We start from the raw sequence: 13,400 nt of genomic DNA on the forward strand, positions 1-13,400 counted from the left end.
AAACAAATTACAAGTCAAATTCATGCATTTGTGCAATTTGAGTAATCATTAGTCAGCATTGTCAGTGTTATATTATTGGATCATAATTAATTATTTAAACATATAAAATAAACAAAGGAAACTAATACCAACATAAAGACACATTTAACAATCTATTTCTTGATACTAGAAAATCGAAATACCTATCACTTACATGCTCACATCATAAACAGTTTAGCATCACAATCTGGCACATCCACACCGCGCTATCACCATCCAACACAATCAGTAACGGATAAAAACATAATTCCCATTAGCACCAGTTATATGGGAGACTAATCAGTTTACACAACTTTACAGTAACAATATAAATATTTTTTTTATGACTTTTACTTATTATTTATAAAACACATAATGATAGAAAAGGTTTTGACTGAATTGGAGTGGAATGTTTTTTTAGGATTTTTTGTTGTCAATGATGATGTTTAGATACATGTTTAATACATCACATCATTTATACATTATTATTATTTTCAGTGAGTATTTGCAACTGAGTGACTGCTATGAAAAAAAAGTACACATGCTTTATTTTGACTCTCGTGACATTAATAGAAGTAATTACTTGGGTGCAACACACACACACACACACACACACACACACACACACACACACACACACACACACACACACACAGATAGATAGAGTGGTGTGAGCTGATTAGCAGCCAGAAGCCACCCAGCTACTCCTTCAGACTTCAAGCTTGAAAACTCCCAATTCACAGAGCTAAGACGTAACAGCAAATTGAGCTTGGGGAATGTGGCTTTGGTTTTGTTTGCTCTGGCCAGGAGATGAGCTTGACTGCTAGTTGCTGCCTGCGTGAAACCAGAAGAGCAGGATAAAGGAGGGAATAGGAGTCATTAAAAAAGGATGAAAGAGACAAACATGCTTGTCTATATGTTTTTTGTCCAAATGTCAGCATATGGAACAAACACAATAATGTTAGAAAGAGCATTGCAGGTTGAAATGTTAAAGGAAGAAGATGAGGAAGTCGAAATACGTTTGAAAAATGGTTTCCTGAAAGGTGGTCCTAAAGTAATTAGGAGTTGGGAGATGAGTGATCAAAGGGTAGACAAACAAAAAGAAAGAATAGAGCAACATACATGGAGATAGATCGAGACAGAAAAAGAGAGTTAGGTTTTATTATAACATTACACGAACAGCTGATGATTTTAAGCTGCCGGCTCAGTTATGGTAAAGACGCATACTCAGCTTGAATTATTTTAGGAGTGAACCATTCAGGCAACTTATAGCTCTTTCTAAACGATGTGGTGTACCCAGCATATTTAGCACAGAGATAGTATACATCCATTTTCAGCTGCTCATCATAGACTGTAGCAGTCCGTACAAAAACATACCCTGGAAGAACAAACGTTCTGCTGTTCAGTAGATTTATCATTAAATGTGTTTTTTTTCAGTGTAAAAATCATTGAAACTCATTAGACTCTAAGACATTTTCCGGGTTATTTTGATTTACATACATTTTCTAAATGGTTCTTTATAAATTGTCCTTATGAAGTTCACCAGGAGATTTTTTCATAAAAATGTAAGCTCATAACAAAGTGAAACAAAAACCAGATGAATACATTTCATTGATAAATAATTTATAAATGAACCTACAATACATTTTTATGTAACAGGTTATACTTTCCAACATACTCAAGCTACAAAAGGTCCTTTATTGTGCTGGACTGGGTTTATTTTACAAGTAATTAATGTGCATTTCCTACTCCTGCCACTAGGTGGTGTCTTTGCTTTGGGGTTGGGTTTAACATTTGGGCAGTCATATTGAAATTCATGATAGTCATGTGACACTTACAGGAAGTCACCTGGAATGCTTTGTTTATCAGACCAGTTTTGGCATGGTAGTGTGAGCAGCAGCTACATCTTATTCCATCCTCTTTTGAATTCACTTTATAGGAGCATCGCCTGTGAGTATCTTTGCAGGATATTGTTAGTGTAATTACTTGATGTGTTTATTTCTGCATATTTTTGTAATTTCAGCGAAGTAAGAGCAATTAATGTTTGACATGCGGTTTCATATATCCAGCTAGTCACTGTAGTAACTTTCTAGGCTTGTTGTAGGCCTTATCTTTGGGGATGTGTATCTGATATCTTAGTTATTACATATTTTATGCTGATTGTGTATTTTCTTTCTTTCTTCATTTTAGTTTTACACCTTTTACATGCTGTCAGTTTGAATAAATCTACCAAATCTGACCGGTGTGTGATGGGAGTCATCTGTCTGTCTAATTGAAGAAGGGGAACTCTTTAGTGAGGGCAGAACAGTAAAAAGACGGACTCAACAGTGATTTCTACCGCAGTGAGTAAGATATCCAGCCTGTTCTGCATCTACCAGTATCAAGATGTCATTAAGAGAAGAAAAGAACTATGAAACAAGGTCAGAGTGCTCACGCACATCAAAATTATCAAAGCGCTCTGTGAGATCTTCAGCTAGCTTGCAGGCTGCATTGGAAGCACGCGCAAAGGCAGAAGGTGCACGGGCGAGAACGTTACATGCACAAAGGGAGATTGATGTTAAAGTAAAAAAGGCTCAGCTGAAAGTGGAGGAGACACGTCTTGATGCCACATTGGAAGCCATACAGCAAGAGAAGGATGCCGACGCCGCTTTTGCTGAAGCTAATGTATGGGAATCGGCAGTGGATCTGGCAGCTTTAGGGGAGCTCACTGTTCATGATGAATACCAAGGCTCATCCTATCATTCAGTTGAGAGAACAGAGAAATATGTTCAAGAACAGTATGCCTATGTGAAATCTAATGAGCGCACAGACGATCCAGAGCAGGATAAAAAGGTTGATTTTACTCCCTCAGCAGCTGTTAACCTCAACTCTAATGATGATTCTCAGAGACATCATGAGCTACCTAGGCAAAGTGAGAAGCAACGTTTATCTGTGACAGCCACAATGCCAACTGCAACAGCTGCTCATTCAAAACGGCCGCCAGTGCAATTCACACCAAAAAGAGAAAGTGAATTTATTGCACCACAACCAGCATCTGAACCAAGGAACCAATGGACACCCAGACACGATACAGCAGGTTACAGCTATCCATGGGGAGGAGAATCCACTTCTAATGTATCAGTGCTAGCAAGGTTCTTAGCTCGCCGTGACCTACTCACAGCTGGACTCACGAAGTTCAATGACAAACCCGAAAACTACTGGGCCTGGAGGTCCGCCTTCTCTAACGCTACTGAAGATCTGGGTCTGAAGCCTAGTGAGGAACTTGACCTGCTGATTAAGTGGCTTGGACCGGAATCTGCAGAGCATGCAAGGAGAGTGAGGTCGGTTCGAATCAACTACCCTGGTGAGGCCCTCAGCATGGTCTGGAGAAGACTAGAGGAGGTTTATGGATCGCCAGAGGCCATGGAGACAGCACTCTTTAACAAGCTCGAACGGTTCCCCAAGTTCTCCAATAAAGAACCCAAGCGGCTACGTGAACTAGGTGATCTTCTCCTGGAGATACAGGCAGGCAAGGAGGATGGGTTCCTGCCTGGTTTGGCTTATCTGGACACGGCGCGAGGCATTCATCCGATCCTGGAGAAATTGCCATTCAACCTGCAGGAGAAGTGGATGGTGCAAGGTACAAGGTATAAAGAAAGACACCACACCATCTTCCCACCCTTCTCAGTGTTCGCCGACTTCATTCGTGCAGAAGCAAAGATGAGAAATGATCCAAGCTTCGCTGCTGCAGCGCCCAGCAACACGCCCAGCAACACGCCACCTAAGTGGGAGAAATTCCCAACAAAATCAGCTAAAACCCCTATAGCTGTGCATAAAACAGAGGTTGACAATCCTGCCAAGGGTGATGAGACCAAGGGTTCAGACAACCCGAAGAAAGAGTGTCCCATACACAAAAAGCCCCACCCCCTACCTAAGTGTAGAGCCTTTCGAGCCAAACTGCTGGACGAACGTAAGGCCTTGCTAAAGGAGAATGGCATATGCTTCCGTTGTTGTTCCTCAACCTCCCACCAAGCTAAGGACTGCAAGGCTATCATCCAGTGCTCTGAGTGCAACAGCGATAGGCACATTGCAGCCCTTCATGCCGGCCCTGCACCATGGACAACAAAGCCAGCTAGCGGCCCCTCTGAAGAGCATGGCGGGGAGGGAGAGGAATCTACTCCGGCTTCAGTCACTACCTCAATCTGCACTGAGGTCTGTGGCGACAGCGCGGCAACCAAATCCTGTGCCAAAATCTGTCTCGTCTATGTGTATCCTAAAACCAACCCGAGAGGAAGACAAGAGCATACGCCATCCTAGATGACCAGAGCAATAGGTCACTAGCCAGGTCAGCATTCTTTGAGCTGTTCAGCATAGCTGACAACACTTCTCCCTACACACTCAAAACCTGTGCGGGTGTGTCAGAGGCTGCAGGCCGCAGGGCAAGGGGGTTCATAGTGGAGTCAGCTGATGAAAAGACCAGTCTAGCTCTGCCTACACTCATCGAGTGTGATCAACTGCCTGATAACAGGGCAGAGATTCCTACGCCAGCTGCTGTGAAGTACCATCCACACCTGAAATCCCTAACCTCCAAGATACCTCCCCTTGACCCGAGGGCCGAGATCTTACTTCTTTTAGGGAGAGACATTATTCAGGTCCACAAGGTCCTTGAACAGCGCAATGGCCCCCCACACGCTCCTTTCGCCCAGCGGCTAGCCCTCGGCTGGGTGATCGTAGGGGATGTGTGTATTAACGGTGCACACGTACCCTCACCTGTGAACACATACAGAACCTACATTCATGAGAATGGGCGTCCCAGCGTTCTGTGTCCCTGCCTCAACAAAATTGAAATCAAAGAAAAGCTCAACCACACTTGTCAGTTCCAAAGTCCTTCAGCCTCAGAGCGGCAGTCCTTACCAAGTGACAAAACGCGACTCATGGGGGAGTCCATCTTCTGCCACACAAAGGACGACGACAAGACAGCACCTTCTATGGAGGATCTTGCCTTCCTGAGGATTATGGACAAGGAACTGAAACAGGGTGAAGACAACAGCTGGCAGGCTCCACTCCCCTTCCGAAGCCCACGCCAGCGTCTGCCAAACAACCGTGAGCAGGCTAGGACCCGTCTCGCTATGGTCACCAAGACACTCAGGAAACACCCTGAGAGGAGAGAGCATTTCACTGAGTTCATGAGCAAGCTCTTCGAGAATGGACATGCTGAAGTGGCACCACCCTTACCACCAGATGAGGAGCGCTGGTATCTACCGTTCTTTGGGGTATACCACCCTCAGAAGCCTGGACAGGTGAGGGTGGTATTCGACTCCAGTGCACAACACCAAGGGGTGTCCCTCAATGATGTCCTCCTCACAGGCCCAAACATGAACAACAGTTTGCTCGGGGTACTGCTGCGCTTCAGAAGGGAGCCAGTGGCCGTGACGACTGACATCCAGCAGATGTTCCATTGCTTTGTCGTACGTGAGGACCATCGGAACTTTCTGCGCTTCCTCTGGCATCGCAATAATGACCTGGATGACGACGTCATTGAGTACAGGATGTGCGTACATGTCTTCGGAAATAGCCCGTCACCGTCCGTAGCCACATACGGGCTCCGAAGAGCTGCTGCAGAGGGAGAGAGGGAGTACGGCGTAGAGGCGAGGCTGTTCGTTGAGAGAAACTTCTATGTTGACGATGGCCTTCTGTCTGTCCCTTCAGAACAGGAAGCCATCACTCTTCTTCACAACACTCAAGGTATGCTGGCCCTCTCCAACCTCCGGCTTCACAAGATCTTGTCGAACAGGGTGGCTGTGATGAGAGCCTTCCCTCCTGAAGATCTGGCTAAGGGGATGAAAGATCTGGATCTCAGCACAGACCCCATTCCCATGCAGAGAAGTTTAGGGGTGAGCTGGGATGTTTCGGAAGACGTATTCACCTTCCAAGTTGCTGATGCAGAGAAGCCTTACACAAGACGTGGGGTCCTGTCAACTGTTAACAGTCTGTTCGACCCACTAGGTTTCGCTGCCCCTGTAAGCGTTCAAGGAAGGTCCATACTGAGGGAGCTCACCACAGAGTCATGCGACTGGGACGCCCCTCTCCCTGAGGAAAAGTACAGAGAATGGAAGCTGTGGAGGGACTCTCTGAAGGAGCTTGAACAGCTCAAGATTCCGCGCCAATACACCTCCATCTCTCTCCGTCAAGCATGCAGTGAGGAGCTGTGTGTATTCTGTGACGCTTCCACCATTGCTATAGCTGCTGTCGCCTACGTGAGAACAACCGATGCAAGCAGTAATGTTGAGGTTGGCTTCATGTTTGGCAAGGCAAAGCTTGCTCCACGTCCAGAAACAACAATTCCAAGGCTCGAGCTGTGCGCTGCGGTCCTGGCTGTAGAGATTGCAGACGTGATTGTGGATGAGATGGACACCATCTTTGACGCTGTGACCTTCTACTCAGACAGCAAGGTGGTCCTAGGCTACATTCACAATGAGTCAAGACGATTCTACGTCTACGTGAGCAACAGGGTGCAGCGCATCAGGAGGTCAACAAGCCCTAAACAATGGAAGCACGTGCCCTCCAGCCAAAACCCTGCAGACCACGGCTCACGATCAGTCCCAGCAGGCAGCCTAACTCACACCTCATGGCTGTGCGGACCACCATTCCTGTTGACACCAGCGACACTTCTCACACAGAAGGTCAGTGCCCTTCCTCCTCCCAAGGGTGAGTTTGACGAGAAGGACCTCTACGGCAAGCAGTGGAGGCAGGTCCAAAGCCTCGCCAACACCTTTTGGCATCGATGGAGGACAGAGTACCTCCCCACCCTGCAGAAACGCAGGAAGTGGGAAAAAGAGAAACGCAATCTGAAAGAAGGTGACGTCATCCTCCTGAAAAACGACCAGTTGCAGAGAAACGACTGGCCCATGGGCGTCATCGTCAAGACCTTCCCCGGCACCGACGGGAGGGTAAGAAAGGTGGAGATCAAGACTGCGAGGGATGGGTCAAGCAAGACCTTTCTGCGACCTGTCTCAGAGGTCGTCCTACTCCTCTCCCCAGAGACTGACTAGAGTTACCGTTCTTAGCTCCCCTTGTTAAAGGTGGCATCTTTTTAGATACCAGGCGGGGAGTGTGCTGGACTGGGTTTATTTTACAAGTAATTAATGTGCATTTCCTACTCCTGCCACTAGGTGGTGTCTTTGCTTTGGGGTTGGGTTTAACATTTGGGCAGTCATATTGAAATTCATGATAGTCATGTGACACTTACAGGAAGTCACCTGGAATGCTTTGTTTATCAGACCAGTTTTGGCATGGTAGTGTGAGCAGCAGCTACATCTTATTCCATCCTCTTTTGAATTCACTTTATAGGAGCATCGCCTGTGAGTATCTTTGCAGGATATTGTTAGTGTAATTACTTGATGTGTTTATTTCTGCATATTTTTGTAATTTCAGCGAAGTAAGAGCAATTAATGTTTGACATGCGGTTTCATATATCCAGCTAGTCACTGTAGTAACTTTCTAGGCTTGTTGTAGGCCTTATCTTTGGGGATGTGTATCTGATATCTTAGTTATTACATATTTTATGCTGATTGTGTATTTTCTTTCTTTCTTCATTTTAGTTTTACACCTTTTACATGCTGTCAGTTTGAATAAATCTACCAAATCTGACCGGTGTGTGATGGGAGTCATCTGTCTGTCTAATTGAAGAAGGGGAACTCTTTAGTGAGGGCAGAACATTTATGTTTTCCTGTTCCTCCTCTTTACCCACCAAGTTTACAAGGTGTTGTCAGTGTGCAGGTGGCATCCCTCTCTCTTCATAAAAAGGGGGATCTGGCAAAAAAAATGAAGCTCCAATAAAAGTCAATCCAAACCACTGACACTCACAGAGATTACTGCTTGACTGGTTTACCACAGAGCGCTGATGTGTGCAAGACATTCCACATAACTAAACTGGAGAACTGGGCTGCAGTTTATTGGTGTCACTGAAAGCCCACATGACAAGGACGCAAATCTCTGCTCAAGATTAAAAAAAGGGTGGATGTTAGTGTCTTTTGTAATCTACTAGGAAACAGGCCATGCCAACAGTATAGTCATATCCTTTTTTTCTTGAAAGACAATAATATTGCTTTATCTTTTACTGCGAATGGCTTGACAGATTGTTATCAAGGTTTTCTTTTTCACTTTTCTGTGGAAACTAAATGCTGAGAATGAGGGTGAGAGACTTCACAGGCAATTGAAAATCCACCGATAATTTGCATATCGTCAAAGCCCAGCTAATTTGTCAAATGAAGACATCCCTCTAAGTGATGAGCATGGGCTAAAAGAAAAAGACACAAACACAGAAAGCCGCAGCTCTGAGACAGAAACAGATGGATGTAGACATAGGAGCCGGAGACAAGTGTGCAGGTCTAGTCACAGAGTCACTTGAAATGGAGCCCTAAGATTTCCTCTGATTTCCTCCTCCCTCCTTTTGGCCCTGTTGCTGCATCTTGTAAATCATTCTCAATTCACTGAAACAAGCCAGTTGGATTAGCTTGGTTTAGATCATAAACATTTGCAGCACAGACCACCCAGCGAGAGAGCACAGCCAAGACGAGAGTGTGTTGGCTTGCATACATGGGTGTGTGTGTGTTTGTGTGTGTGTGTGTGTGTGTGTGTGTGTGTGTATGAAGCCTCCCTCTGAGTTAAGAGGTGGGCACTACTGCACATACACACTTGAATGTGGTCTCACACATACATATGCGCACACACACAGACATACTTTTACTGTGGTTTGTGTTTGCGCCACTTCCAGGGCCAGTTCACTGTGGGGCCCTCACCGCTGCCGTGGAAACCAAAACAGGCCCGAGATTAACACTCACACAAACACAGACACACACACAACAGTGCTACAGATATTTGTTTAACTGTAAAAGAAAGATTTTACATTTGTAGACATCAATTCATTTCTTCTTTATGCTTTCAGTTACAGTGAAGGTTTTTTCCCAAATTTTTCGGTTAGAGTCAAGCCCCTAAAACGGATTTGTTAATCGTCACTTCTCGAAAGCAGCTGCAAAGCGTCAAGTGTCATCGACCCAAACAACTGTGATACGAGGCATGTTTTCCAAATAATCGAACAAATAAATGCATTATTTTCTTATGAAAGTTCAACAGTCTGCGTCATCGGACCATGAAAATATTTTTTTCTCACTTGAACGCAGTTGGAATAATTCCTCTCTTGTTTCTCTGCACATGCACAAGGCATCTGAGAGCCAAGCTGGAGTCAGAACCAGGAAATATCTGGGCTGGGTTTTGCAGAGCTAGAGAGCAAAGCTGGGCAACTCCCTGCCGCAAGGATCTGGCACTTTTTTCTGTATGCTGCTTCTCTGTCTAACTGACTCTCTAACTGTGTGTAATGTCTCTTAATTGAACTTACTCTCTACTTGCAATAGTTGCCAGTCTTATCTGTCCCCGCCATTTTCTTCTGTTACCTGTTTTAATCGTATTGGCCCAAATATAAGCTCGTTTTTTCAAGAAAATATAGGGCCATCTTGTGTTCAAGGATTGCACATCTGGGTATTAAAAGCAGGTGTTTGAGTGCATGGCCCTAATGAAACATTTTTTTGGTATTTTTGTGTGTATCCATTATCATTATCAAAGATTTACATTGTTATATGGTGAATACATCATACAGTCCATTTAATTAACATTCAATTTCATCAATAATGTTCACTTTATCATTACATAGCATTATATGCAATAGAGTAAATGTTTTGATTTCAAGAATTGTGCTGTTGCTTACCTCATTTATTTGAAAGGTAAACACGTTAGAAAGAATATAAGATGAAGGATTATAAAGGACTCCCATCGTGGTTTGACCAAACATTTCCAACAGCAGCTTACCTGTTTTCAGTGTTTGTGTGTGTGTGTGTGTGTCTGTGTGTTTGTGTGTGTGTCTATGTTTAGCCTGTATGGTTGGGGGACCTCCCAGTCAGTGGACAGTCCGTCAGACAGTGTGGCCACAGAAAGAGACACGCAGACAAGCATTTTAAGCTTTGTATTTATAGTTTGATATATTAAATGGGATTAAACATGTCTTTCCTTTGGGAAATAACACAGGATGTGTTGAGAAAACAAAACATGTCCAGCATAGTGCTATAAATGATCATGAATTGCTACTAAAAAAGGGCTGTTGAGTATTTTACCATTATTATACATAATATTATACATGAAAAATAATCTAGAGTACAGTACAAACCATTTTCCACACGGTTCAAGGGTGAGCAATGACTCAGCAATACCTTTAGCTTTTCTATGTATAAACCTGCCCTGCTTTATGGACAACACACCCAAAATATTTGGTCATGTTTGATCTCTTTCTATCTGCTGGCCTACATGTGTAGTTAAACTTTCCTTCTCTTTCAGCAAAAACAGAGTGATTGCACGTACACACACAGACAAGGACAAAGCACGCGCCTACACTTCACACAAAAAAGTCTTCTTTCAAACCGAAATAAATGTTTATGGCATTCCAAACATTTTGTGTGAGAGACAGTATGTGTGGTCCTGTCTGCACCTAGCATGAGGTTTGAGGTTAAGGTGTTTGTCTGCTAGCGTGTTGTGAGCTCTGGTGTGTGCATATGTGTGCATGTCAGTGATCTGTGTAAATGAGAGGGAGAGAGAGAAGTGAGTATGGAACCACCATGCTTCTAAAATCTTTTAGAAAGAAATTAAGAAATAAGAAACAAAATCATGTATAGATGGAAGAATTGTTTGGAACATTGCGAAAGAGTTTTACAGGTACAAATGTAGAGGGGCCAGTAGAAAAAGAGGATGTTATTTGATGGAGCAGTGTTGGATGACGATCTTCATATAAATTGTTGTAAAAAAAGAAAATATATACAATATAACACATTGAACTGTATTTCAAGTGCAATATTTGGTGTTATCTTTCATATACTAGTAATCCAAACACTCCTTTGACAGCTTAATTGTTTACAGTATGTTTCACAAGTATTTTGATAAATGTGTGCCATTGTGGTTGGACTAAAGCAGTAATGTTTTAATATATTTAAATCATGGGAGTCTAAAGTTGACGTTCTAAATCTGTAAAGGATTGGATCATATGTCTGCTGGGCCTTAAAAAACACTCTTTCTGTTCACATTTGAAACGCATGAAATTAGTTTATATGCAAGATTAGATTTAACCAAATATACATTTGAGCACTTAAACTTTAACAACATTAAAAACTACTGCTACAGCAAAACAAAGGCCCTAAAAGAGGACACACACACACACACACACACACACACACACACACACACACACACACACACACACACACACACACACACACACACACACACACACACACACACACACACACACACACACACACACACACACACACACACACACACACACACACACACACACACATGCTGTATAGCAATATTGATTACACAGAGCCATTTACCAGTGTTTATTTTGCAGTCACTTGGAACAAATGCAATTACTGCAGTGAAATTAAAGCTTGACAGTTAGTTTTAACCTCGAGAAGTTAACATAAAATATCAGCTTGAGGTCCACTTACTCACTTGTTATGCCACCTTTGACCTCATCAAATGTCTTGTCCAGCAGTGGCTCAGTCAGTCATTGGAGGTGTCCGGCGACCCTACGATTCCCAGTCCAAGCCCCTGAACAGACTTGAAAAAATATGGAAAGTGGACTGCTACTTGGAGAGGTCCCAGTTCACCTCCTTGGCCCTGCTGTGGTGCCCTTGAGCAAGGCACCGGACACCTCCAATCCCCCCTCCCCATTGCTCCCCGGGCGCTGCACAATAGCTGCCCACTGCTCCCAGCACTAGGATGGGTTAAATACAGAGGACCAATTTCCCTGTGTGTGCTCTGCTGTGTGCATGTATGTGACAAATAAAGAGGGTTTCATCCTCTGATTCTATTCCAGTCAGCAGGTGAAGCTTCCTTGGTTGTCATAGAGTTTGAGAAATTAACACCTGAAAGTTTCATGACGTACAGTGACAAACACGGATGATTTTGACGTGCAGAAAAATGTCTCAATGCGTTCCCCATCAGATGATCTAACATTCTGAAGAAGAATTAAATATGCTAACTACATCTTCACCGTGCATGAACCAGAAGAGTCAGACACTGGCTTTGTTTCTTTCTTTGGCATTTGAAACAGTCTCATGCTGTAAAACCAACAAGAATCTAGCCTCAATAACAGCCAAGTAATTTAGTAACAAATAGCACAGCCTTTTTCCAGCATTTTACAAATCTCTGTGTTATTTCCCAAAGGACTGTTAGGCCAGCATTGTAAAATACATGGAAATAGTTGTTAGCATTTATAGACCATTGTACAAGTAAAAGTAAATAGCACAACACAGACACATACACACATCTAGAAAAACAATATTTACACATACACATGACCACACATTTGTCAAGGACACTTGAATAATGATATAAACGAGACCACTAGAGCTATCATCATCTGATTGCCTGAGGTTATAGCTGGTTGAAAGAAGTCAACTCCTGACCCAGTATGCTGTTAATGCTATGAATTCAAATGTATTTCTGTTTCAACTTGATTTACTATGTCTTACATAAGAGAACGTAATTTTTTTCAAGTATTGACATTTCACTGTCAATAGAGAAGTTTAAACATGAGTGTCCGTTCTCTCGCCTCATATTTATTTTTGGCTGAAAGATGTGTGTTTCTAATTATTTACCACATTCACCACTGAAATGTTTACGCCTTTTGGCTGGTTTGCCATGAACTTTTGTGCAGCAATTCATGGTCCCCAAACAATAAGACTCCATATATTTTTGGAACCTATGATTTTCCTGCCATCATCGTTTAAAAATTTCGATATTTTCAACATTTTAGTTCATGACCAAATACCTTAGAAACTTGACACGTATGCCTCTGTACTATATGTGTAGTGCTTTTAGCAAATGTAAGCATGCTAACACTAAACTTATATGGGGAACAGGGTAAACATTATATACCATTCAAACAATGTAGGTATACTTCAACATTTTAGCATTATCCCTGTTATAATGTTAGCATGCTTACCTTGGCATTTAGCTCCATGCACCACTGTGCTAAATTTCAGAATCAAAGAATTGCTAGTGTGGCTATTAACTCTTAGTCTAGAGAATTTTCTTGAGAAGAGATGTATTTGGAAGTTTACTTCAACATATTATGCCATATTTATTCGGTCTGTCGTATCAGAGGAAATGTTCATTGACAAAAAAGGACAAAACCCTTTTAATGACGTGATGTTGGGTGGATACCATTTAGCCATCAAAGTCTCAAAATGTTTCAGCCCACACATGCACAAAAATAAAAGTATGTCTTAAAGACAGTAACAAACAAAGGAAGGAAAGAACATGGCTGAATAACTTCTTGTTTCCTGTGA

Source organism: Eleginops maclovinus, chromosome 6, assembly GCF_036324505.1.
Source record: "Eleginops maclovinus isolate JMC-PN-2008 ecotype Puerto Natales chromosome 6, JC_Emac_rtc_rv5, whole genome shotgun sequence".
Taxonomy (NCBI): Eukaryota; Metazoa; Chordata; class Actinopteri; order Perciformes; family Eleginopidae; genus Eleginops; species Eleginops maclovinus.